At 37.5% G+C, this 27,181-nt stretch overlaps 1 long non-coding RNA gene across 1 annotated transcript in view; it reads right to left on the minus strand.

Annotated features, from left to right (window-relative positions):
• The window catches only part of LOC110260723, a 437,770-nt gene that overhangs the window by 198,836 nt on the left and 211,753 nt on the right, over positions 1–27,181 (minus strand). The window lies entirely within an intron of this gene.

Here is a 27,181-nt window from a genome sequence, read left to right on the forward strand (position 1 = left end):
TAATGATAGAATCAAATTTAGAAGAAACTCTAAAGAGTCTGTCTTTAACTAATTAACCATACAGAGAACTTGACATGAATCAAAAAGAAAAAGGGAAAAAGTGGGATGTTCTTATTTAACATGTCTATTAGACCTCTCTCTCACTCTCTCCGTGCTCTCTGAAGAATATAGAGGGAGTAAATACAAAGGTCTGCTATTTGGATTCATTTAAACAGGCTCCTAAAAAAGAAGTCATTAAGTTTAAAAATCTGTATAAGTCCATTAGCTTCTTCAGCTACAATGTCTTAAAAGCAGCCCTGGCCCAGCTGACTCAAAATGTGGGAGTTCTCTCTGTGGCAGAGTAGGTTAAGGATTTAGCTTATCTCTGTTGTGGTGCCAGTTAGATCCCCGGCCTGGCGTAGTAGGTTAAAGGACCTGGCATTGCTGCAGCTATGGCATGGGTCACAGCTGGGGCTTGGGTTCAGTCCCTGGCCCAGGAACTGCCACATGCTGTGAGTGCAAAAAAAAAAAAGTTTAAAAAATGTGGACCATTCATCAGGTGGAAACGTCAGTAGAAGAGTTTGGGTGAATCAGGGAGTTCCCACGGTGTCTCATCGGAAACAAATCTGACCGGCATTCATGAGGATGCAGGTTCCATCCCTGGCCTTGCTCAGTGGGTTAAGGATCTGGCATTGCTGTTAGCTGTGGTGTAGGTCACAGACGTGGCTCGGATCTGGCATTGCTGTAGCTGATGCAGGCCAGAGGCTACAGCTCCTATTCAACCCCCAGCCTGGGAACCTCCAATATACCTCAAGTGTGGACCTAAAAAAAAAAAAAAAAAAAAAAAAAAAAAAAAAAAAAAAAAAAAAGAAAGAAAGAAAGAAAAAGAAAAAAAGTTTGGGTGAATCAGCCCAACAGTACTTATCCCTACATTTTATTTCAAATAGATGTATGTTTTAAATTTTTTTCTATGAGCTCACTACTATGAAGGAGAAAAATAACTTTAAAGAGCATATTCTTGGAGTTCCCGTCATGGCGCAGCAGAAACGAATCTGACTAGGAACCATAAGGTTATGGGTTTGACCCCTGGCCTCGTTCAGTGGGTTAGGGATCTGGCATTGCTGTGAGCTGTGGTGTAGGTCATAGATGCGACTTGGATGTGGTGTGGCTGTGGTGTAGGCCAGCAGCCGTAGCTCCTATTAGACCCCTAGCCTGGGAACCTCCATATGCCATGGGTGCATCCCTAAAAAGACCAAAAAACAAAAAAACACATATACTTTAACAATAATGAGCCCTTTGTTAAATGCAAACAAAACAAACATATACAGAGATTTGGCATAACGTGGCACAGACCTTGGAGCTTATTTTACCTAAAACTGTAGCAATACGACTCTGGTCAAGACAAAATCTCCCAAAGCTAAAATAGAAAACATTAACACCTCTTAGTGTTACTGGGAAAAGCACTCAATAAAACGCAATTATAGATATAGATTTAATCTTTCTATTTAAAAGGGGAACACGGAGTTCCTGTCGGGGCTCAGTGGTTAACGAATCCGACTAGGAACCATGAGGTTGCAGGTTTGATCCCTGGCCTTCCTCAGTGGGTTAAGGATCTGGCATTGCCATGAGCTGTGGTGCAGGTCCCAGACACAGCTAGGATCTGATGTTGCTGTGGCTCTGGCATAGGCCGGCAGCTACAGCTCCGATTAGACCCCTAGCCTGCGAACTTCCATATGCTGCAGGAGCAGCCCTAGAAAAAGGAAAAAAGACCAAATAAATAAATAAATAAATAATAAATAAAAGGGGAACACTTACTGTAAATGATCTTAATACAAATCATCATTTCTGTCTTCCTTGCTTCTCCACTTAGTTAGTTCTCCACCTAAATGGGCACCATTGTGATTCTTTCCTATGACTTTGTTTTGTCCACTAGTGCTTATGAGAGTACTTTTGTTATATACAACTTCCAAGACTTAAAACATCAATTACAGGATATCACAGCAGGCACACACCTCCCTGATAACAACTCAGCACATTAAGTAAGTGAGCTTGGTGGGGGTAAATGCCTACCTAAGGTCATTTTGGACCTTGATCAAAAAAGAACAAGCCCCCAAGCACATCCCCGATAATTTTACTAAAATGATTAAGGCCTTCATAATTACAACCATCAATTTACTTAACAACAGTTTTCTTAAGCAGCTAATATGTTCTAGAGACTAGAGATTTAGAAATAAATGCCTTCAAGGACCATACAATCTAATGATGGACATAGACACATAAACTGCTATTTGTTATACGAGGCAGAATAAATACCAGCATTCTTAGCAACATGGATGGACCTAGAAATTATCATGCTAAGTGAAGTCGGCCATAAATGAGACACCAACATCAAATGCTTTCACTGACATGTGGAATCTGAAAAAAGGACAGACTGAACTTCTTTGCAGAACAGATGCTGACTCACAGACATTGAAAAACTTATGGTCTCCGGAGGAGACAGTTTGGGGGATAGGGGGATGTGCTTGGGCTATGGGATGGAAATCCTGTGAAATTGGATTGTTACGATCATTATACAACTACAGATGTGATAAATTCATTTGAGTAATAAAAAAAAAGAAAAAAAAGAGAGAGAAGAAGGAAGAAAGCTTTCACAGAAGAGGCAACTGTGAGCTGAGTCTTCAAAAATAAGTAGAACTTTAAAAGAGAAAGGAACATCCACAATGAGCACAGTGACCTCTGCAAAGACTTAGAACATTTGTAACAGCCAGTCACCTGGAATGATGAGACCATAGCCTGAATGAGCAGGTGCCATGGTAAATGAGGCAGGTTATTGGAGAAATAAGGGAGGGTGCTACATGTCATGCTAAGGAACTAGGAATTTTCTAAGGATTGGAGGTAATGACAGATTTTGGAGAAGAATCACATAAACAAAATCAGTATTTTCAAAAGAAAACTCTTCAGCATGGGGCTAGACTGGAGAGGCAAAGAGCTTGAACGCATAGAGAAAATTAAGAGTAAAGAGCTAGAAAAAGAGACTAGCAGTGAGGTTAGAAAATATGGGATGCACTGTTAGAATTAAAAAATCTTAACAATTGGTTGGCTGTGGGCAGGAGAAAGTGAAGGCTGGAGTGACAAAGAGACTGCAGTCTGGATGTGGCTATTACCCAGGGAAACCAGAAAGGAGGAGCAGGTTTGGGAAAGGGGAAAATAACTAGCTTGGTTTTGGACATTGAAAAAAAAAAAAAAAGAAAGAAAAAGAAAAAGAAAGAAGAGGAAAGGGAGAGGGTAACAGAAAGAAAAATAATTTTTGTTAAACAGAAAAGAAGGCTCTTCTTCCAAAAAGAGTCAGTTTTAGTCAAAGCGGTAGTTTCAAAATGCATAATTTTTTTATGTCATATGAAGAGGAAAACTAGTTGATATTTTTAACTTGTCAGTAGTATCATGATTTATTACTACCTTTCTTTCAACTATATACATCCATTATTAAGCTACTTGAATTTCAGATGACTCATTCAAGATTATAATGCAATGGGTCAACTACAAATGTATTCATTCATTTATCTATTCAACAAATATTTATTGAGTGCCTATGTGCCAGGCACTGTGGTAAGTGCTGGGCACACAGTAGTGAACATAACAAAAATCACTGCCCTCACAGATTCTATCATTCTATCAAATAAGACTTGTGTCCTTTGAAAAAAGCAAGTTGAAGGACAACAAAATTTTCAAATCAAGACCCTATTTCTTGTTTTCAGAAAAGAAGTTATACACACTCATCAATACATGTAATGGTGGAAGTTCAAGGACATGAGATTTATGGCTGCCAGCAACTTCAACTTGGTTGAGGAATGCTGAGCTTTGTTAGCCCTGGCTCTGTCTTCCCTCTCCTGTGTAATCTCTGTACTCATCCATGCAATTGAGGTAGTTTAAATTAAAATCAGTGGTTCATAACTGGTTACTCATTAGGATCACCTGAGAGAGTTTGAAAAACAAGCCCTGGGACCCACCCCAAGCCAATTAAAGTGGTGTCTCTGAAGGTGGAGTGCTTTATTTTAAAAGCTCCCCCAGGGGTTCCAAAGGGCATCACCAGGACTGAGAACTACCAATTTAAAATTTTTGGTTTCACAGAGGAAGAAACTGAGACATCCCCTCCCCCCCTTACCCACTGCATCATATAATCCCACAGTTCTACATGAGCAGTCTGTGGTCTCCTAGGTTTGGATACACTCATTTCTCAAAGGTACACTTCATTTCACATTCATAAGCTCTTTGTTCCTACAAGGCAAACCATGCAATACCAAATGAAGTAGAGAACTGGCACTTCTCCAGGATTGTGATATGATTGTACGGCCAATCTAGATCAATCAGAATAAAAGTACATAACCCGCCTACCAGCAACATCTTCTTTTGCTAATCCCTTAAAAAATAAAGTATAGATTTTTAAATTCTAAACATCTAAAGAAGCCATTTACATAAATATTTGTTCTGCAGGAGGACAACCTCAAAGAAGTATTTTTTAAAATTTTTTATTAAAGTATAGTTGATTTACAATGTTCCTTCAATTTCTGCCATACAACAAAGTGACCCAGTCACATATACGTCATATATATATAACCCAAGAGACTGGACATTGTTCCTCAAAGAAGTATTATTGATGACCTAGTGCTAGGATAATATTTTTTAATTATTTATTTAGGTAGTAAACTCCTGCAATTCCTTAATAATTGATATCCTTCCACTTCAGTTCATGCTGTATGGACCTTTCTAGAAAGAACTGTTCTCTTCAGGCTTTTTACTGAAACACCATTCAGAAACCTAAGGTTGTATTACCTGACATCTAAAAACAACTTTAAAGGAAAGTCTAATAGAGACTATGGTCATGGCCTTTAAGGTGGCCTGCGAAAATATGGAATTCTCAAAATATAATTTTCTTGATCCTAACTCCAAATTGATGATGTTATTTTGCAATTCAATTCATCTAAAACATGTTCTTTTATTCTTCTTTCAAATTGCCCTCACCATCATAGGGCCCTAAGAACTCAGCACCTCAAATGGTTTGATTAAAATTGGTTGTTAAAAGTTAAGATCAGAGATTTCTCTTCACGCATTCACTCCCTGCTTCGGTAGCTTCTTGGCTTTATGGGAGGCTCATTAATAGGCCAGCTTGCCCAGTTTGTCATCTATTTCATTATGCAAAATATATACTTTTCAATTACTTTTCCTGTGTGAAAATCTCTTAGCTCTAACCTGACATAATGATTTCTTTGGGTTTCTTCTCAACCTCTGAATGGCATAGCTTTCCTAAAATCTCAACTGGGGGTAGAATACTTGGAAACCCTGATGGGAATTAATTTTAATGTAATGATCTTTATGTGCCCATTAAAATAGGAGTGAAATAGCTTGTAAAGCTGACCACTGGGCAAACCTAGTGTTGACCTCAAAGGAAGACAAAAACTGTTTAAAGCTTTCTGATCATTTTGTTTAATCTATTTAATGTGGAAAGTAAAGAAGTTATCCCTAAAATAAAGCTTTGGCTTGCAACACTCGTTTTATTTCAGCGAATAAAGTGGAAAAAGTTAAAACAGGATCCTCTCATCTTCAATGGTCTTATCTAAAGTTAAATCTTTTATACCAGTAGTAATTGGAGTCACACACACACATATAAGAAGAAGCTGTAACAGTGATTACAATAACAGGTAATTGGTGGACAACTTTGCCCTTTAATTTACCATGTTTACTCTGGATACCTCAAGAGTTGCCTAAACATAGATCCTCCAGGCTCTCTTCCAGGTAGACCCAGACCCATTTACATGCCCTTGACTCTACTTACCAGACTCCCATAATAAATGGGTGCATTCATCTGTTTATCCTGACCCTCTTGACTTAAAAATATCCTACTTCCCAAAGCTCTACTGCATAATGTAGTTTTTAAAAAGTACTAATACCCTCCAAATAATCTAAGTTGTAGACGGCATGAAAAGCAAGCCTAAAGGAGGCAGTGTTAGCCTAAATAATGCCTTTGTGACAGTTGAGGAAAGCTAGCTCCTTTAAGACACCTGATTGTTATCTGCCTTTAAGTTACTCTTATTTACACAAATAAATGCTGTTACAAATGTAAATGGTGATCTCTAGAAGTGGGTAATACACAATTTGCACAACAACATACAGCAGTCCCTGGGAAGGAGTTCAAAGAAAACAGAAAGCCCACTTCTGATTTTGCTTTTCCAATAGTTCACCCTACTTCAATCAGGTAACTAGAAAGGAATGACTTTTATTGTATGACACTCTATGAATAAGAAGTTGAAACGTGTGTGTGTGTGTGTGTGTGTGTGTGTGTGTGTGTTTCTTCAGCAGGAAGAAATCCTACTTCTGAATCCCCTGGCTGGTACTTATGGCACAAAAAATAGGGTACATTTAAGATGGTTCTTTAAAGCCTGCAGAAACCCATAAAAATCCATCCTTATACCCTACATTGTCTAAAACTTGCCTGAGAGCAGAACTGATCAAACCAAAGAGTACTTGAAGAGCAGAAAACAGATATGCAGAGGACAGAAAATTAAGTTTGGAAGGTTCCAGAAATAAGCTTCTGAGAAACTCAAGGTGGGCAGGTGTGTTCAAAAGATGACAACGGGAAACATAGAGAGGCTATGGATGTCCCAAAAGATGCAGAAAGTATCACCTCAGGTTTCTGGAATTAGGGAGAATGTAGAGAGACCCAAGGTAAAGCCTTTTGACACTATGCACACATAATTCAAATCTGGTATCTACTTCTTACTCACTGAATAACTTAGAGAAAATTACTTAATTTTTCAGTTCTCAGTTTCTCCTCTAAAAATTGAAACTAAAACTAGTTACCTTCCAGAGCTACTTTAACTGAGCAAGCAGCAAGTTTCCAATACCTTTCTGCTTCACTTCATTATAGTATTGAAGTATAGCAGGTAATTAAACAGACCTAATGTGTGTGCCTGTATATTTGATAGCCATAAGTTAGATAAAGGCAACGTTATTTAAAATAAATGCTTGTCATTAAACCAGCTTCATCATCACCCTGATGCCCATTCTCTCTTAAAAAATGCACTTGACATTAGCTATTTTTTGAGCACATGGATTAAATAGAGGGTTTGACAAAATAGAAGTGTATTCATAACAGAAATATTTTCCAGCAATTTATTAATTATATTTAAAATTGAATCACATCCATTTAGTGCTTTTCCTGTCACAGCTGACCAGGATACAGTGACAAATTTACTGACATAAAGTCACTGTGATCTTCCATAAAGATACAAGGATGTCAAAAATATCCTACAATTGCAAATGATAAAATAGGCAATGTCTGGAAACAAGAATACTATTACCAAAAGTGCCTCATCAGTTACCAGTGAAGGCTGGCAGTGTGTAGGATGCAATGACTTCACTGTGATTGACTGTGACACATAAATACTGCAAGAACCAGCACCCACCCAGAGACTGACCCTTTGTTTTCCCAGCAAATTATTGATGGCATTTCCATTTGACCAGAAGGAAACTTTGCTTGACTTCAGCTTGGCCATATAATCCAGAAGATCCTAGGTGGGATGAGTTGGGAGGCAGGGGGGAATTTTTTTTTTTATCAAATCCACTCCACATTTTCTCTAGGAAATTGGCACAGAGAGACTGCAGTCTGGTTTGCCAGAGCTGTCATAAATCGGCAGAATTTATTCAAAGGACTCAGACACCCTGTTCCTCTGAGCTAAACAGGCACACTCCTAAATGTACAGATGTTGAAAGCATTGTGGTAAAATTAATAATTAATCAACAAATACTTATCAAAACCAGTACATTAGAGATACACTGGTAAGTTTTACATGGGATTTAAAAAAAATATTATCTTGCCCTTAGATACAAAATAGAGATACACATCCAATGAAAATAACCATCAGTCAGTTTAGGCTTAGCTATGTTATACTGACAAATGACCTCAAATCTTAGTGGCTCACAAAAACAAAGGTTGATTTCTTATACTTGTTATCTGTTCATGATCATCAGTTATGATCAGGCTCCAAGTTTCTTCATCCAAAACCCAGCGTGATAGAACATCCTTGTTTTGGGATGTTGCTGATCTTATAGCAGAAGAAAACTAAAATGGAGAAAACATATAATGGGTTTTAAAGCTTCTGCCTGAAAATGGCATGTGTCACTTCTGGGTAATCAGATTGCTGTGCTTTTTCCATCACTTGCTGTGTTTTAGCACTCAAAGTCCCACATCCTAGGAGTCCCTGAGGCCCAGGCAAACCAGGTTGGTTTGCCATCACTGTTCTTGTTTTAAAACTGAGAGCTCACATCCTGGGAACCCCCTCCAGCCTGATAAACTGGGACAACTGGTCATCTGGACTCATTTCCACTTATAATTCTTTGGTCAAAGTAACTCACCAATCCCTTCTGAGTTTAACAGGGTGTAGTCAAATACCCATCCTTCAGAGAGGGCCACTAGGAGTCAGAGAGCCAACCCTGATGTTGATGTCAATGGGATGGGAAAATATAAGCCTTTGCCAGAAAGGGACAGCAAAAAATAATTGAAAGATAAAACAAGTGACCATAACAACAAAAAAAAGAAAAATGTGCTTAAAACTTAACAGTGGAAGCCACTTGCTAAATCCCTATCATAGGCCAGGTTCTACATAGGTCTGTGAATCTCAGACAAACTGACACTGCTCCTGTGAAGGTCACACTCTAGTGGGAAAAGCAGACACATGGACCATAATTGAACTGCAAGAATTAAAATAAAATAAAGTAACCACGGGAGTTCCTGTCACAGCTCAGCAGTAACAAACCCAACTAGTATCCATGAGGATGCAAGGTTGATCCCTGGCCTCACTCAGTGGGTTAAGGATCCAGCACTGCCGTGAGCTATGGTGTAGGTCACAGAAACGGCTTGGATCCTGCATTGCTGTGGCTGTGGCATAGGCTGGCCGCTGCAGCTCTGATTTGACCCCAAGCCTGAGAATTTCAATATGTCACAGGTACAGACCTAAAAAGCAAAATAAATAAATAAATAATTAATTAAAGTAACTATGTATTCTTATTTCCCAAGATACGTCAGTTCAAGTCTGTTGTGTTGATGTATTTCTGAGAATTTCCTTCTACTCTCAAATGTGTCCCAATTTGGATGTTAAAGTCTACATATTTTCTTAGGGAAAAGAGAGAAGAAAGAAAATTCCTGGGAGATGATATTTAAGATTGGTTTCAACTGATGAGTAGGTGTGGGCCAGGTGAAGAAAGCAGTAGATAATAATATCAGAGCAAACACTGTACACACACGTGCACACACACACACACACACAGAGTGAGCATGAACCAACATAGGAAAACTGCAGCAAATGTCACTAGGGCTCCAAATGATTCTCCAGCTCTCTGTAGATAAGGTCCATAATTTTCACAACACAACCCCAAAGATCTTCATGATCTGGGCCCTTCTGCCTCTTTCTAAATTTGTCTTCTACCAGTCTCCCCTTGCTGACTACCAGGCTCACCAGCCTCCTAAATAGTCCTCAAACACACTTCCTCCTTAGTGCATTTGCTGGTCTGCTCTCTCTGCCTGGAACACTCTCCCTCCCCCCAATTATATCTGCATGACTTGCTTCCTCATTGCATTCAGGTCTCTGCTCAAATTTCTCATTATTAGGGAAGCCTTCCTATACAAAATAGAGCATCAGTAATTTTCTATTCCTGCCTTACTTTTATGCACAGCACTCAACATCATCTTACATGGCAGAGTAATGTCTTCATTGATTGACACTTATCCTTCTGTGCAAGCTCTTTGAGAGCAAGGGCTTTGTTCATTCTGTTCATTCTGGAATCTAGAAGAATTCCTGGCATATAAAAAGTGCCCAATAAATATTTCTCGAGTGAATAAAGCATTCACTCTAGAATAAAGTGATAAAGACAATAAAGCCATGAAGCTATGAAGACAATGAAAGGTGGTAGCAAGAGATGAAGTTGGAGAGTTAAATGCATTCCAGAGGATTGATACGTGCTTGGAGTGGGGCCTGGGAATCCATGATAGGGATCCATCATTACAGCATTACAGACCCCAGGACATCAGAACCATTATAATTTGATTCTTAATTTTCCTAGAAAGATGAGTCTTTTTTATTATTTATTTAATTACTTATTTTTGCTTTTAAGGCCTGCACGTGCGGCATATGGAAATTCCCAGGCTAGGGGTCGAACTGGAGTTGCAGCTGCTGACATATGTCACAGCCACAGCAACACAGGATCCAGGATCTGAGCCACATCTTTGACCTACACCACAGCTCATGGGCAATGCCAGATCTTTAACCCACTGAGAGAGGCCAGGGATTGAACCTGCATCTTCATGGATAAAAGTTGGGTTTATTACTGATGACCCAAGGTGGGAGCTCCCTAGAAAGATGAGTCTTAAAATAGAAGTGGGCAAAAATACTCTATTTGTCCTAAAATTTTATTGTTCCATATTTATAAATACAACCAATGGAAAACAAAAATGATGAGATCTAATGAAACATTTCACGGCTACTAGAAAGCAACTTGCATTCCTCTTTCTTTCCTGGATTCTACAAACTTTATAACAGACGATAAAGAAAGTTCTTTCCAGACCAGCTAGAGTAAAGGTGGGTATGTCAGTTACCTATTGCTGTCTAATACCTCAACTCCAACTGGCTTAAAATAACAATCACTCATTGTCATGTTTCCAGGTTAACTAGGTGCTTCTGATAAGCATCAGGCCAGGCCTGGATGATATATCTGGGTTTGCTGAGTTTGAGTTAGCACATCAGCTCGGGGCTTACTGGTCTAAGCTAGCTATTCCATCTTAAATGGTCTGTCATCAATCGCTCCAGTGATCTCACACTTGTTCCCATGGAGAAAGAGTATCCATCACAAAGATGATGTGTGCAAGGCCTCTTGGGATTTCGACTTGGTCTAGACACAGCCAGTGCATTCTGTTGCCAAAGCAAGTCACAAAGCTGGTCTAAAGCGTGGGGAAAGAGTTCTACCTTTTCACAGAAGGCACTGCAAAGTAACATCACAAAATGTGTAGAAAGAGGGAAGGGTGAAGAATTGGAAGCATTTTTGCCATCTATCCCAGTCTGCCCTCTGGCCCCAATATTATTCATATTTTTTCCATATGTTAAACACACTCACTCCCTCATATCAATGAAACACCTGCTCACTGAATTATCTATTAGCTTACACTAAGATCACTTTTTAAGCTTACATTTCAAGAAGCATAATAACATCTGGCACAACTAATAAGTTGGTTTAGGAAGAACCCTGCATGCATATGGAGCTGACTATTCATAGCCCCTGAAGTTGAGCTGTCAGTGAATAATATTTGCCAAGGAAAAAATAGGAGGAGAGAAATCAACATGAACCATGATCAGCAGAACCATAATCCTGCTTTTTTTTTTCTTTTTTAAATGCAAGGTTTGAAAGATGATAGGTAATTATAAATAATATATTTATAACATTTTATGTTCTCAGCCCATGGTAGAATCAACAGATTTCCAGGTAACTTATTGGGGGTAGTCAGGGAACTAAACTATAAATTATCATGAACAGATATGTCTGTTCATGTCACTTAACATTTTGGCAAATAATAAAATTATTTTACAATAGTAGCTTACCCACAAATTGAAAGACTGGGCTTCAGTCTCAGGAGTGTAAATGTGGCTAGTTAAGCACACTTAATTTTCTGCCCAATTTGGCCATGCAGAGACATGTAATGAAAAGCAATTGAACTTGTTTCTGTAAGATTCTTTACTCCCTTCAGTTGTTGGGTTTGTGGATCCATTGTTCAACAGTTCTCTCTTGGATTTCAACCCGTGCTTGAGTGGTTGCTAAGCAAAAATATAAACAATGCCAAAAAGTGTAGTAGGCATTTGGACAGATTAGGTGATAAAGTACCATAATTATGCAATCAACAATTAAAAGGCCAAATTGAAAATTTTATAGCCCAGGACCCAAATTTTGGTTTGTAGTTATCACTCCAGCATACGCTTGGAACAATGTACACCAACAAGTGTGGGCAGCTGATTTAAATCTTTTCAATGGTGTCAGCACTGGTTTATTTTCCCTGTCTAGAATGCATGTTAAGGTAGTGAACCCATTTAATAAAACATAAAACATATAGGAGAGCCGTCACTATTATTCCAGGTTCATATGCAAATTTAGAGCTGGTAAAATTGAACTCAAAGAAGTACTACTGGGAAGACAGTTGGAGAGGAGCTACAAACTAAGGGGTAATTTGCTGGACTAGAACTAATGCCAAGTCCTAGCTACTCTCTTCGTGAGAAGCAGGAGCAACAACCAACACTACATTACCACACAATATGGGAGCTGTGGACAGCTAGTATAGGAACATGACTAGTGAGTCATGCCTCTGCCTCCTTTCTTGAGAACTTTGCATCATTCCCTCCCACACTAATTCAGAACTGGAACATGTGACTTGCTTTGCTCAATGGAACACTGGCCAAACAACATAACCAAAGACTTGAAAAGGGCTTGTGCATTAGGTCTTATTCTCTTGGAACTCAGCTCCCATGTGAAAAACTGCATTAATCTACTAAAATACATGGTTTATCCAGCAAGCAGCAACAACTGCTAAACATGGGAGTGGTACCATCTTAGACCATCCAACCCCAACTGAGCTGCCAAATGACTGCAGTCACACAAGTGATCCCAGCAAGAGGTGTAGAAAAAGGATTCAGCGCAACTCAGCTGAACTTATTGATCCATAGCCTTGTGAGCACATAAAATAGTTATTGTTTAAGCCACTATATTGTGGAAAGACTGTAATATAGGAAGAGATAACTGATACGGCAGCAAACTGTCATGGCCTCCCTTTCTTTTTTTAAGGTTTGATCATATCTTTACTTATATTTTCAATCCTGCCAGTTTCTTTCTTCAGCTTCCCAGACTATTTTATCCTTCCTCCATTGTACCTGTCCTCAGTCTCTGAGATAACAGCAACTCAATTTAACTCAATTCAACAAATATTTATTGGAGTTCCCGTCATGGCTCAGTGGTTAACAAATCTGACTAGGAACCATGAGGTTGTGGGTTTGACCCCTATCCTTAATCAGTGGGTTAAGAATCTGGCATTGTCATGAGCTGTGGTGAAGGTCACAGACGTGGCTCGGAACCCGCGCTGCTGTGGCTCTGGTGTAGGCTGGCAGCTACAGCTCCAATTAGACCCCTAGCCTGGGAACCTCCATATGCTGCAGGAGCAGCCCTAGAAAAGGCAAAAAGACAAAAGAAAGAAAGAAAGAAAGAAAGAAAGAAAGAAAGAAAGAAAGAAAGAAAGAAAGAAAGAAAGAAAGAAAGAAAGAAAGAAAGAAAGAAACAAAAAACAATTATTTATTGACCACTTATTCTCTGTTCAGCCTTCTATTAAATTACCAAAGATGCTATTAGTTACCCATTCACTAATAGGCTTATCTTCTGATCTGGCCTCTATATGTGAAAGTATGTTGCATAAGTATTACAGTTATATTATATGAAAACACAGGTGATTTTTAAGAGAGAGTTATAGCCTATAAAAGGAGCTTATGAGTAGACTCCTGTGAAAGTGAATGTTGGACCATAGAAAGTGTGGTGAGTCCATGAAAGCATAACTATGGGTGGTGGGACAGAGGAAAAGATGGTTGGAAGGAAAATAAAAAATCTGCAAAAGAGTCATGGAAATCAATATGAACACATTTCATGCCTTTGCTTTATGTCTCCAGCCATCTTCTTCCTGAACTCTTTTAATTCCTCACTTTATTATCTACTTATTATTTTATTATACTCTTCTTATACTTCCTTCCTCTTTCAGGCCTTACTCTAAATATCTTGATGTTTCATCATGGATAGAAAACTATGTTAAATACATTCATTTTTCTTGAAAATCTCACAGGGAAAAGCACAGTAGTCCACTGGCATCTCCCCGACCATAGTGTTTATATCATCATTAGCCACAAAATCTGGTTGAAAGTGCAACAAAAATAAAGTGGTGGGTGAGGATGAGCCACATGGCTGGGCATGCTTCAACAGCAGGCATCTGGCCAGCCATGTCAACAAATGTGGTCCACATGGCACAGAGTCGTGTGGTAGAAACGGGCCATGCAGTAAGGAGAGGAGAAATAGCCAGTCCTCTCTCCCAGTGTAGGTGCTGCCCCCAAGCGCACACCACTCCATTAGTCATTACACAGTCCACAATTCTAGGCTAAATCATCTGGAGTCACGCAGTGTGGCCCCTCTATTCTGCCATAGGAATTTAATTTTTTTTTTTTTTGTATTTTATGCCTTCTTCGTTTCATTGGTCATGTCTTCCTAGTAACCACAAAGAAGGTGTTACTTCTACACTGGGTTCTAGGCCACAGCACAACAACTTAGGATGAGGTAGGACACTGTCTTGTTTCAGGTGGGACAACAAAGTCACTTCATGCCACCAAATTTGGTTGGACCTCTATATGAATGTCCAGACAAGGTGAACCACATTAGCTGAAAACCAGGGCAGGGCATGGATAGACAGTCTTGGCAAAGCAAATGAAGGATGCTGAGTATAGGTATTTTTAATGAAATGAAAAATAAAAAGTGACAGAACACAGTATCTTAGTAATCACATCTCCATTTACTGTGTAAGTCTAACTGTTTAAACTGTTTACCAGAAAGTATGAAAATATTCCCAGATAGTTCCTTTCTTATACAAGAAATGACTTCATTTGGGGAGACTGATTGACTCAAACTAGAGATCAAAATCTGTAATGAACTACTCTACTAAACTGATTCCAAAACAGCAAAATGAAATCCATATGTATTTATCCACAAACCCAAATTACTTTTGACATTAATTTTAAAATATTTTATCTTCTCTAATTTTATTTTTAATTTGTAGATCTTTCTTTCACCTACCTCTCCAGCTCCATTATTATTATAGTTAAGCATTTGTTTTTCTAATAGTATCTTGCACATATTTTATCCTTTAAAGTCATCCAGATAATTTTTGAAATATTTTCTCATTGGATAAACACAGATCTGTTACATGGTCATTTTTCAGAGGAGAAAATTGAGATTTGGTCCATTTCCGGATTTGGCCATGCCCACAGTGGGGACGCAGTGGCCATGGGGCTTAGGTCCAGCTAGATCCCTGCTCCTTCTCCTACACCAAGCTCCTCCCCGCTCTCTAGTACTTCCCCCAACAAGGGCAAAAAACCCCCGTCGTATAACAGACCCAGGCAATGTTCACTTGGGTGTTGTCTATAGAGGATATGTTTGCATTTGCTTAGGTTCTGTTTTGGGATTTGTTTTGTTTACTACTTGTATTTACTATAAACTGTTTCTCTACCCTTTTATAAATAAAATACATTTGGAATGCTCAGGTGGGGGCAACTTTGTAAGAGACATTTATGATTTGTGAACAAAATGTAAACCATGATAGAATAATGTCTTTTCACTTTAGCATTTTATAATTTTTTTTGGGAATATGAATAGACCAGCAATTCTGGTAGCTAAAATAAATATGTGAAGAGAATATGGTTTTTATCTTTATAACTGTAGAAAAGATTTCCAAAATGAGAATTTGAAAGATATCTAAAAATATATTTGGGGACTACATACTATAATTCATTTTTAATATGCTATTTTAAAATAAATTAACATGTAAAAAAGAAAAAAAATCCTGTAAAGTATCCTTTGCATCTAATTCTAAAAATATTACTTTTCTACCAAACCAATGGGTCATAGGCCATCAGAATATTAAGCAAAAATGGCCTGTAAACAGTTATTACTGTTTAAATTATCAAAAATTTGGATTAAAATATTGAAACAATCTTTCTACACTAAAAGGAAAAAATTATTATTTTCCTTTAGAAACACTTCTGTTTACCTATTCTTAACATGGAATTAAAGTATGATTTCTCATCTAACATACTATTAAGCATGTTAAAACTATTCAGCATGTTACATCTAATGTAACTATCAAGTGTAGTCCCTTTTATTTATTTTTTTATCCTTTAAAGATATTTGAAATCCATAGTAACATTTGAATCATGAAATCAAGCTAAAGATATTAGGGTATGCTTGTCCACTGTTTTCCTTGAATAAATCACTTAAAAGCCATGTATTTTTCAAGACTTTCAATAGTAATATGAAATATTTTCTGATACAAACTTGAACTAAACTATATCATTTAAGCCTTAGATAACGAATTAAAATATGTGAAATTCTCACGGTAATTTTATTACTTACAAAATATCAATTTTAAAAGAAACCTGTTTTTACTGAAAGTAAAAGAAAATATTTAATCTAGATCATTTTTGACCTTTCATATTGAAAAATTTTACACAGAAATATCTGAACTGTCTTTGGCATAAGTGGCAGCCAAAGGGAAACCAGAGACAAGACAAATGAAAATAGAGACAGATCACAGAGGAGAGGGGAAAAAAAGTCCTTTTAAAAGATAAGGAAATAAGAAAGAAGTTTAATGTAAATGTAATATAGTCACAACGATTTAACTCATACATAAGTACATAAGACAAAAAAAATGGCCACATAAATGCACTGGGTAAACTTTAAGAATCCAGAAAGGAGCCATGTATTGCCCTGTAACCTCAGTGGCAAGCTAAAATTATTTCCTAATAACAGATTTCCAGTCTTGCTGAATTATTGTGTAACAGAGGACCAATAACTTCCACCAAATCTCTCCCTTGGCTGTCTATAAAATGAGCATCATGAACTAGATCCAGGTAATCTTAGTTGCCTTTTCTGCAAATTCAATTCTTGAAAAACTTTTCCATGGAAAATAGTCACTAAGCAGTTCAGGTTTGGAGAATTTTAATTGACTACTTGAGTGACTAAAATCTATAGAACAAGATCAAATAACATGCTAAATAAAACCTTTTGGGAACATTTATGTTATTTTCCCTTTTATATCCTGTCATCATGAAGAAGCACATTGTTTGGGAGTTCCCTGGTTCCTCAGTGAGTTAAGGATCCAGTTTCACTGCTACGGCTCAGGTCACTACCGTGACACAGGTTTGATTCCTAGCCAGGGAACTTATGCATGCTACATGCATGCCCCCCCCCCAAAAAAAGGACATTGTTTCAAATATTTTTCAGAACCTGTACTGCTAGAAAATGTTAACTCAGATATCATAAAAAGTTTCTCTTGTGTAATACTGAAATTTCCAAACACTTCAATCTCCTAATAATGTCATGAGTCAAAATGTTTTCTTCTGTTAATACTTACAACAATAGGTGGGGGTGATAAATTTATATCGGTCTTTATATTAATTCACTCATGCAGTTTAGTAGATATTTCACATGATTCAGACATAAAGATTTGGCCAATGGAGTCCTCTTTTTTTTTCCTTTTAGTATTTACATAATTTCAAATTCAGTACAGCCTACCATTATGACTTTACTGGTTGGTGGCAATTTTGCAAAACACACAATTCTTACTTGAAACCTTTTATGAAAATAAACTATTTAGATATAGATTCAGATAAGTGCATATGTCCTTATTGTTACACACCGTTGAAATTTTAATCTTTTTTTCCTTTGTAAAAATTTTAACTTGCTTTTAAACTCCATATTGGTACATTATACTTTTAAAAATAATACTTCAAAAACCCGGAAAAAATAAAAAGAAAATATTATACTTCTATCATATGCCTGGTGAATAAAAGGTAAAGAAATTAGAGTCACTTAACCTGGTGATACCTTTTACTGTTTAGGTAACTGCTGATCCATCCATTAAGAAACTGAATATGACATAGAGAACAGATTTGTGACTGTGAAAAGGAAAGGGGGTTGGGGAGGGATGGAATGGGAGTTCGGGATTAGCAGATCCCAAAACTATTATAGCAAACTATTATATATAGAATGGTTAAAAAACAAGGTCTTACTATATAGGACAAGGAGCTATATTCAATATCCTGTGATAAACCATAATGGAAAAGATATGAAAAATAATGTGTGTATACACACACACACACACTCACACAACTGACTCAATTTGCTATATAGCAGAAATTAACACAACATTGTAAACCAACCAAACTTCAATAAAATAAATTTTAAGAACCACAGCTGAATAAATTGTAAATCAACTGACCTTCAATAAAATAAATTGAAAATAAAACAAAGCTTTAAGCCTCTACATCTAGTTTTAGTTGAAGGAGGTAAATTGGGCATACACTGTGGCCAATCATATTCCCTAAGAAAACACTGTCATACAACATAGAGAAAAATTGATAAAGGAGAAAAACTACCATGGAGAGTATGTTATCTTCAGAGCTGCAGAGGAGGATGCGGATCTGCCCACTGCAACTCAAGATAGACTTTATAGTTTTAGAAATGAAAGGTCCAAGGGAGAGAAAGAGCTATAAATGAGGCTATAAAACAGAGATCTGACTGAAGGTTTCTTTATGCTTCAGGCAGCCAGAATTTACCCCCAGGCCAAAAAAGGAGGGGTGGGAGAGTTTCCTATGGAAAAGTGGCAGAAGATATAGGAAAGAAAACCTAAGGGTTCAAGTGAAGATATTGGTCCCCCAGAATAACTGCATGTCTCCTGGAACTTGGAAAGTCCTTATCCTGCCAGTTAATATTTTGTCCACTTATTCTAAAGTGAAATCTTCTAAAGGACGCATCTCACTCAACCCCACTGCATTTCTCACAGAACTGTCAGTTATGGGTGAGATTATTATGGGAAAACTGTTTTATATAAACAACAGTAGAGGAAATCCACATGCTCTCTAATAGACTTTCTTAAAAAATTAGTGGGCAAAACAAGGCATTTTAGGAGAATCAGTAGCAGCAGCATGGAAGAAAAAGAATATGTTAAGATTCCAAGAGAGGAGGAATGCTCTGGTGGCTCAGCAGGTTAATGATACAGCATTGTCACTGCTGTGGCTCAGGTCACCAATGTGACACAGGTTTAATCCCTGGCCTCGGAATTTTTTCATGAAACAGGCATGGCAAACAAACAAACAAACAAACAAAAAAATCCTAGAGCAGAAGAATGGAGAAAGGAGCGAAATAGAAAGAAAAAACAATCCCAGATGAAATATAGTCACAAGTCTGCAGTTTGAACTTGTTTACTAATTTCCAGCATATTAAATGACAAATGGCCCAGACACAGACACATCCTTGAAAAATATGAACACCGCAGTGATAAAGAGAAAATCCTCAAAACTTTCAGAGATAATAATAAGTAAATACAAAGGGAGAAAAATCAAATAAACATTAGACTTTTTTCTTCAGTAATACTGGAGGCTCAAAGGCAATGAAGAAATGCCTTTAAAATTCTAAAGGAAAATTACTTCCAACCTAGAATTCCATACCCAGCTAAACTACCAATTAGGTGTGATAGTAAAACATAGATATTAGCATATATGCAAGGGCTAGGAAAATATACACCCCCCCATACTTCTTAGAAAGCTAGCGGAAGATACACTCCAGTAAATTAAGAAAGTAGAGGTCCAGCCCAAAGTGCAGCTGAAGAATAGTAGTACAGCTGACCTTAGAGAGGAAAGAGGCATAGTAGAGGAGGTAGAAGGGTGGGTTTCATAAAATGTGAAGAGTAGCTCTAGGATAAAGATAATTAAGAGAATGGATAACTTTTAGGATTCACTAAAGTAAACTATGTCAAAGATTTAAATCAAAAATTTCACTGAATATATAAAATTTTACAAGAAACTCTGTTAACTTTCTTCTTATAAGTTTATTTTTAACCTTTTTAATTGAAGTATAGTTAATTTACAATGTTGTATTAATTTCAGTTGTACAGCAAAGTGATTCAGTCATATACATAACATAAAAATATATACACATATGTATGTATATTCCTTTTCAGACTATTTTCCATTATGAATTATTACATGATATTGAATATATCTCAGACAAACCAAAATGTGGCCATTAATGGGATATAAGAAAAGAAAGTCCACTTCATCTTGATGCTAACAACATTGTCCTCCTACTAGATTGTGGTATTGGGCCTGAAGAGATGGAAATGTAGCCTTAGCAAACTGGCCTAGGAGGAAGAATATTTACAAAGTCACAATGATATGCATATAATAATTGTACATGTGTATATGTATGATCATCAGTTCTCAGATTTTGGTCAACACAGACAAAGCCCAGAATTCTAGGCTATGACTATAGGATAAAATGTAAATATTAACAACCCTGACTATGTAAAAATATAGCTGACAGAATATGGGATATGGCAGCTGGGGCAAAAAGTACCCTCATCTTTCAATTTGGGGAATGAGGAAATATTGTCAAAGGTTAGTGAAACAAGAAATAGAAGTTTTAAAATTGTGTGTATATATACATATACATACATATATAACTTTATATGTAATAAATAACAGAAATACATAATAATGTATAGTTCAAATAAAACTAACAAATATTGAGAATAGGAATGGAAGAAGTCACACACAGTGATCTAAATATGTGGTTTTAACAGAATGCCTTCAATGGATGTGGCATACAACTGAGAAATCAAGAAATATAAAGAAATATTATCCAATGACATAAAGATAATCAAGAGAAAACCTAAAGTGAAAATGGCTGACTTTGCTTCTGTAGGATGAGTCAGGGTTTGACTGACTATTGCTTTGAGTGGTATGTCCCTTCTCTGAACCATTTGTTCCAATTTTCATGTTACTTTGACAAAGCTCTCTTTTTCAAAATTAAATAATTTTTATGATAAAGATTCTGCTTAGACATAAAGAAACAACTGTCAAGACAATGTATATGTGCTTTCAAAGTGAATACTGTCAAGACAGTGTAATTCTGGACTGGTCCTGCTGCTGGAGAAACTGATCGTAGCTACGAATTTCTGAGCACCTACTTCGTATAAGATGGGATGGATGGTAAGCACTTTATTTTCCTTTTTTCTAAAGTTCCAAACAAGGTAGAAATTATAATGCTTATTTCATAAATGTAGAAATTGAGCTTCAGGGAAATTAAGTAACAAAGTTGTAAAGTAACAAAATGGTAGAGTAGTAGAAAAGAACATACTCCAAAAAAAAAAAAAAAATTAAAAACCAAATGAAAGAGGTTGTGTTAGATCATCCCTCAAGGTGTATTACAAAACTGACAGAGGCAGAACGAGAGCAAAGTATAATCAGTTTTTCATGTCAACCTAAAAATCAATCCAGACACCCAAAAGAATGTGGGTCACTAGATGAGGTTTCATTCCCAGAGGTTATGTGTAGGGTCCAAAAGGTTCATTATCTAGCATAGATGCAGGAATTTTCCCTTGCAGGCCTCTCCTACTCCTGGCACGTCTGCATCACATTTATACATACTTTATTCAATTAAATGTTTTCTTGAATCTACAATATTTCTGCATACAAAAATATTACACTGTTACAGTAAAACAGTAAATCAAACAAAAAAGAGTCTCTTTATCAAAGCTTAGTTTATGTTTATTTTAAGAGTGTTCAAAAATCCACTCCATGCGGTTAGGTTTTACAGCTCATGAAAACAAGCTCCAAATTTACAGATATTTCATAACATTCCTATCAGCATATAAGAGCTTCTTTCACAGCTGGCACAGAGTGTCCTTTCTTCTGTCTCTTCTAAATCAGTAGGATGCTCCTTAGATCTCCTTTTGCGAACATTTTCTCTCCTGGCAGTGGGGAATCACAAAGGGGACGCTATTGATCTGGCTCTGAAGGGAAAATTTCCACACGATAAGAGAGCTACTAACATAAGTACAAGTTCAGGCAGGAAACCAATGATTTTATTAATTATTGCTGGTCGTGTCATTATAAAAAAAAATACTCAGGCGAAAAGGAAACATACAGAATAGTGAGTGTGTGTGTGTATGTGTGTGCACACACATGTGTAAGAATGAGAGAGAAAGAGAAGGGAAAGGGGACGAGGGATGAGAATGAATGCCATCCTGTAGACACCCCACCAGCACTCACCAGAGGAAATCAAATTCCCGCCAGTTTGGCTGGGGTTCAGCGCCATCTGCATAGTATTTAAAAGTGAGAGCCAAACTCTGAGCTATTTTATTGGAGTTAGTAAAGAAGCTCTCCAATCTATATCTGAAACTCAAGCGTTCCAGCTTCTGAGCATCACTAAAAAGAGCTTATGGAGGTCAAGGAACTTAAAAACAGCAAGAGGAGCCGCTTTGCAGTCCATATAAAACTAGGAATCAGTAGCCTGATTATTTGAGAAGACTATTTTGTCTCCTGTGAATGGTGGGAAAATCCTGAGGCAATTCTTGGGGGGAAATGTATGAGATAGAGGATAATAATAGTACTGATAGATAAAATATACAGAGGACTTAAAGCAAGGCAGAGTTTTAAGGTTTTAACATTCATTCATTCATACATTCAAGCTCCACAGTAACCTCAGGTAATAAGTATTACTATTATGCATACTTTGCAGATGAGGAATCTCCCAGGACCAGTTCCTTATTAAGATAAGAATTCTCTTCCTAATGTTGGTTTTTAAGTTTTGCTCTCTCAAAATCCAGTACTTGTCTTTGTTCCCAAGTGACTCAGAAATAAGCAAATGAGATTCTTAGTATCTTTCCATATCCATGAAGTATTTTAAGAAAAATTTAGATTTGACTGGATTAGTAAGACTTATCCTGACATACAGTAATACCAATAATAGCTAACACTTATTGAGTACCTTCTATTGCCAAGCTCTGCTTTTCACATAATAAATTAAATTTATCCCTACAAAAACCTATAAGGTAGGTGCTATTATGATACCCATTTGCAAATGAGGAAAATTAAGGCATAAAGTGTTAGGTAAGCTGCCTGAGATCACAAAGTCTTCAAGTAGCTGATACAGGATTGAATACAAGCCAATTGGCTCTTGAATCTCCACTCTTGGTTTGGTATCTATTGCTGCCTCAAAAATGTGATTAAAACCAACAATTTATTATTATTTCTCTCCGTGCTGTGGGACAACGGGGCTCAATGAGTGTTATCACTTGGGGGTCTCTCAAGTAGTTATAATCAGATGGCAGCTGTGGCTGGAGTCAAATGAAGATGTAACGGGGCTGGACATTTGAAATAGCTCTTCACTCACAAATCTGGCACCTCTGCAGGGATGGTGAGACTTGCTGGGGCCTGGCTGTCCTTTCACTGTCTCCATGCAGTCTTCTAGTGTGGGTAGCCTGGGCTTTCTCACAGCATCCTGGTCTTAAGACAGATTTCTTACATAGTAGCTGGCTTCCCCTGGTGTAAGAAATCCAGGAAACCCAAGAAGAAGCTGGCAAATTTCTATTTACCTAATCTTGAAAGTCATGCAGCATCATTTCTTTCTCTACAATCTATTGGTCCAAAGCAAGTCACGGGGTCTACCTGGATTCAAGTGGGGGCAGGATTACACAGAGTATAAATACTGGGAAGCATGACTCACTGGGTGCCCATCGTTGGAGACCAGTACCACAGATCGTAACTACCATTATTTGCTGCTTATACTGTAAACTGCAGAACTGGAGATTTGAGCCCAGATTGAACAAGGCACATCAACATGACTGAAAATAAAAACACTTGGAGTTCCTGTCGTGGCACAGTGGTTAACGAATCTGACTAGGAACCATGAGGTTGCGGGTTCGGTCCCTGCCCTTGCTCAGTGGGTTGATGATCCGGCGTTGCCGTGAGCTGTGGTGTAGGTCGCAGACGCAGCTCGGATCCCGAGTTGGTGTGGCTCTGGCATAGGCCAGCGGCTACAGCTCCGATTCGACCCCTAGCCTGGGAACCTCCATATGCCGTGGAGCAGCCCAAGAAATAGCAAAAAGACAAAAAAAAAAAAAAAAAAAGAAAAGAAAAGAAAAACACAGGAAATCCTTTCCAAGATTATTGACTCTAAGTAGAGAAATCTTCAGAGGTAGCACTGAGTTGCCTCAAGATGATATCAGTGAGAGGAATTCCAAAAATGTCTGGAAAGATTCTAAGCCTCATTAAGTAAGAGAAAAATTAGCATTTTTCTTATCCCTTCACTCTTTGGAACTTAGTTCAAAGTCTCCCTAGAATGCAGGCATTTTCCTGATTGAGTTCTTGTCCTAGCTCTGCTGCTAATTAGCCTTGACTAACTTCTCAGCAAGTTTCCTCTTCCTTTAAAAGTGATTATTAATGCTCTCCATCGTGGAATTGATGGAAGGATCAAATAAGGTTATGCACATGAAGGTGCTTTGAAAACTAAAAAGCAAAGCATTTCTGGAGTCCCCACTGTGGCTCAGTGAGTTAAGAACCCGATGTGGTCTCCTGAAGACGTGGGTTCAATCCTTGGCCTTGCTCACTGGGTTAAGGATCCAGTGTTGCTATGAGGTGTGGTATAGGTTGCAAAAACAGCTTGGATCTGGCATTGCTGTGGCTGTGGCGCAGGCCTGCAGCTGCAGCTCTGAGTCAACCCCTAGCCCAGGAACTGCCATATGCCTCAGGTGCAGCCACAAAAAGAAAAAAAAAAAAAAAAAAAAAAAGCAAAGCATTTCTCACTCTTGGATCTTGCTAATGGTGGATTATCAGTTTGATGTATGCCTCCTCTACTAGGCTATCAAGTCCGTGCTGTAAGAGACTCTCTTGTTCACTGCAGCATCCTCATCGCCTAGAAGAGTGCTGATCTCATAGCTAAGAAGATCATATGCTTTATTATCCAAGTAGGAACACTTTCTGGTGATGTGAAATGGACCTATGGTTATTCTATCCTATAAATTAATACTCTAAATATGTATTTAGAAACTAAATAAATATTTTTTGAATGTAAATATTATTTATGTTACTTTTAGAAAGAAAATTAGAATTTTAATTGTCTTACCTTAGGTCCCCATAAAGTTAAAATTCTTGTTTTATAAAAATTTTTTTATATACTTTTAAATTGAAGTATATTTGATCTAAAATGTTGTGTTAATTTCTGCTGTGATTCAGGTATACATATACACACATTCTTTTTTTCTTTTTGGCTGCACCCGTGGCATGTGCAAGTTCCCAGACCAGGGATCAAACCTGCGCCACAGCAGTCAGCCAAGTTGCTGCAGTGACAATGCCAGATCCTTAACCCACTGAACCACAATGGAACTCCTATATATTCTTTTTATATTCTTTTGCATTATGGTTTACCACAGGATATGAAATATAATTCCCTGGGCTATACAGTAGGACCTTGTTATTTATCCAACCTATATATAATAGTTTACATCTGCTAACCTAGGAGTTACTATGTTACTTACTTTCATATTTATTTGTGTTCCTTTCTCATTATGAATGTTGTCATTCTCTCTTATCCCAATCATTCCTTCACTGTCATCCAATTTTAGCTTATTTTCAAAATAAGAACTCAAATTATATTCCATATCTAATGGCAAAATAACTCTTCCATTAATAGATTATCACTACTCTGAATGTCAAAGTACCTCCCAGGAATTAGAGCTACATTTGATTAATTCCAAATATGATTGTTTGGTGGCTGCTACATAGCAAACTGTCTTAGTTGAGCTATGCAGCAGTGACCAAGACAAGCTAAATCTTTGTCTTCAGAAAACTTAGGCAGACAATAAACATACAGATATTACAATCTCAGATTGTGGCAAGTGCTATGAAGGATATAAAACAGAAAGATTTGGTAGTGACGCTGGTTTTATAAAAGGCACTTTAGAGAAAGGAGACACTGAAGCTGAAATTTGAATGAATAAAAGACCCAGGCAACTGAAGGGCTTGGGAAGTGCTCAAAGCATAGAGAGCAGCAAATACTGCAGGTGGCTGAGCTTGGCAGCACACTGAGGAACAGAGAGGTCATATGGTCAGAGCCTAGGGATCAAGGGGGAGAGTGGTACAGTTGTGGCTAGAGAGCACTAGCTTTGAAGTAGGATTGACCCACATTAGAATGCTGATTCTCCTTATCCCAGTGGTATGACCTGGGCAAGTTATTTACATCTCTGAGCCTATTTTTCAGAGTTGATGTAAAGATTAAACAAGAGAAATGAATGTGAAGCATCTTACACATGGTAGATGTCATCTAACTGGAGAAGCTATACAATTACAAAATTACCTTGAGTTTCCCAAATGAATGCTTTTCAAAATAATTCATAAAGAGCTCTACTTGTAACCTACTGACCCAAAAATTGAACATAAAAATCAAAACTCAGATCATCTCAACTTTTTTATTTCTTATGTTTTTACATTTCCCTGATGGTCACTGAAAATTCATGTATAGGGTCAATCTGAATATAGATTGAGCAGACTAAAGATTGGAATAAGTCACTTATCATTTCTGGAAGCTCTTCTGGCACCCCATACCTGGTGCCCTTTACCTGTTTCTTAATTCCCTTGTCTCAGAGCCTCTTACATATCACTGTTAATTCTCCAACTAATGTAACCAGTACTCAGGCACCATGTTCCCAACCCTCTTTTTAACCCTCACCACATCCTACTCTGCATTTTTCACAGAATAGAACAGTGATAGAGAAACCCCAAGCCAGTCAGTCCATGCTGAAAGGAATTAAGCTTTCTAGTTAGAACTTGGCCATTTTGTGCTCATCCTGAGCTGCACCTGTTGTGCAGGTGCCATTCCTGCCGCTCTCCACTGAAATGGATAGCGTATGAAGTCCTTTGTGCAGCTCTGCAGGTGCATTAATTATAGACTACCTGGATGCATATAGAACACTTGGCAATAGCAAGATGGTAGTTAATGTTCTGTTAAACAATGTCTGCAATGGTGTGTATTGTGGAGAATTATAAGAGACAGTCAGATAATGGCTTAGTATAATCCAGCAGTTATTTGGTCACCCCAATTGAATCCCTACTCAATTTTGTTGCAAAATAAATCTTTCTTTGATAATAATCCTTCAAAACTGATAACAGGTATTAGCCTTGGAATAAGGTAAGAGAGTTATATTTACTGCCATGAAAATAATTTCTAGGCAGGGAAATTCATTAGCATTACTGAAATGTTGGCTCTTGTATGGATATGCCCTAGTTCTTCTCTGAAGTCAGGAATCCCGAAGGTACTTTCTTACTTTGATTTCAAATGTGGAAAAACTCAGTACTGCCAAGGATTGCATTTTTTAAAAAGATGAATCTGAGTGAATTCTTCACCAAATGCACAAGAAACGGAAGAAATTTGAATGACCTGTGTTGAAAATTAAAAAGCACACATGTGGAAGAATCAGCATGTGGATCTCTCATTCGAAAAAGAATAAGAGTAATTAAATCATCCTTTTCTA

Source organism: Sus scrofa, chromosome 5 (assembly GCF_000003025.6).
Source record: "Sus scrofa isolate TJ Tabasco breed Duroc chromosome 5, Sscrofa11.1, whole genome shotgun sequence".
In the NCBI taxonomy this organism is placed as follows: Eukaryota; Metazoa; Chordata; class Mammalia; order Artiodactyla; family Suidae; genus Sus; species Sus scrofa.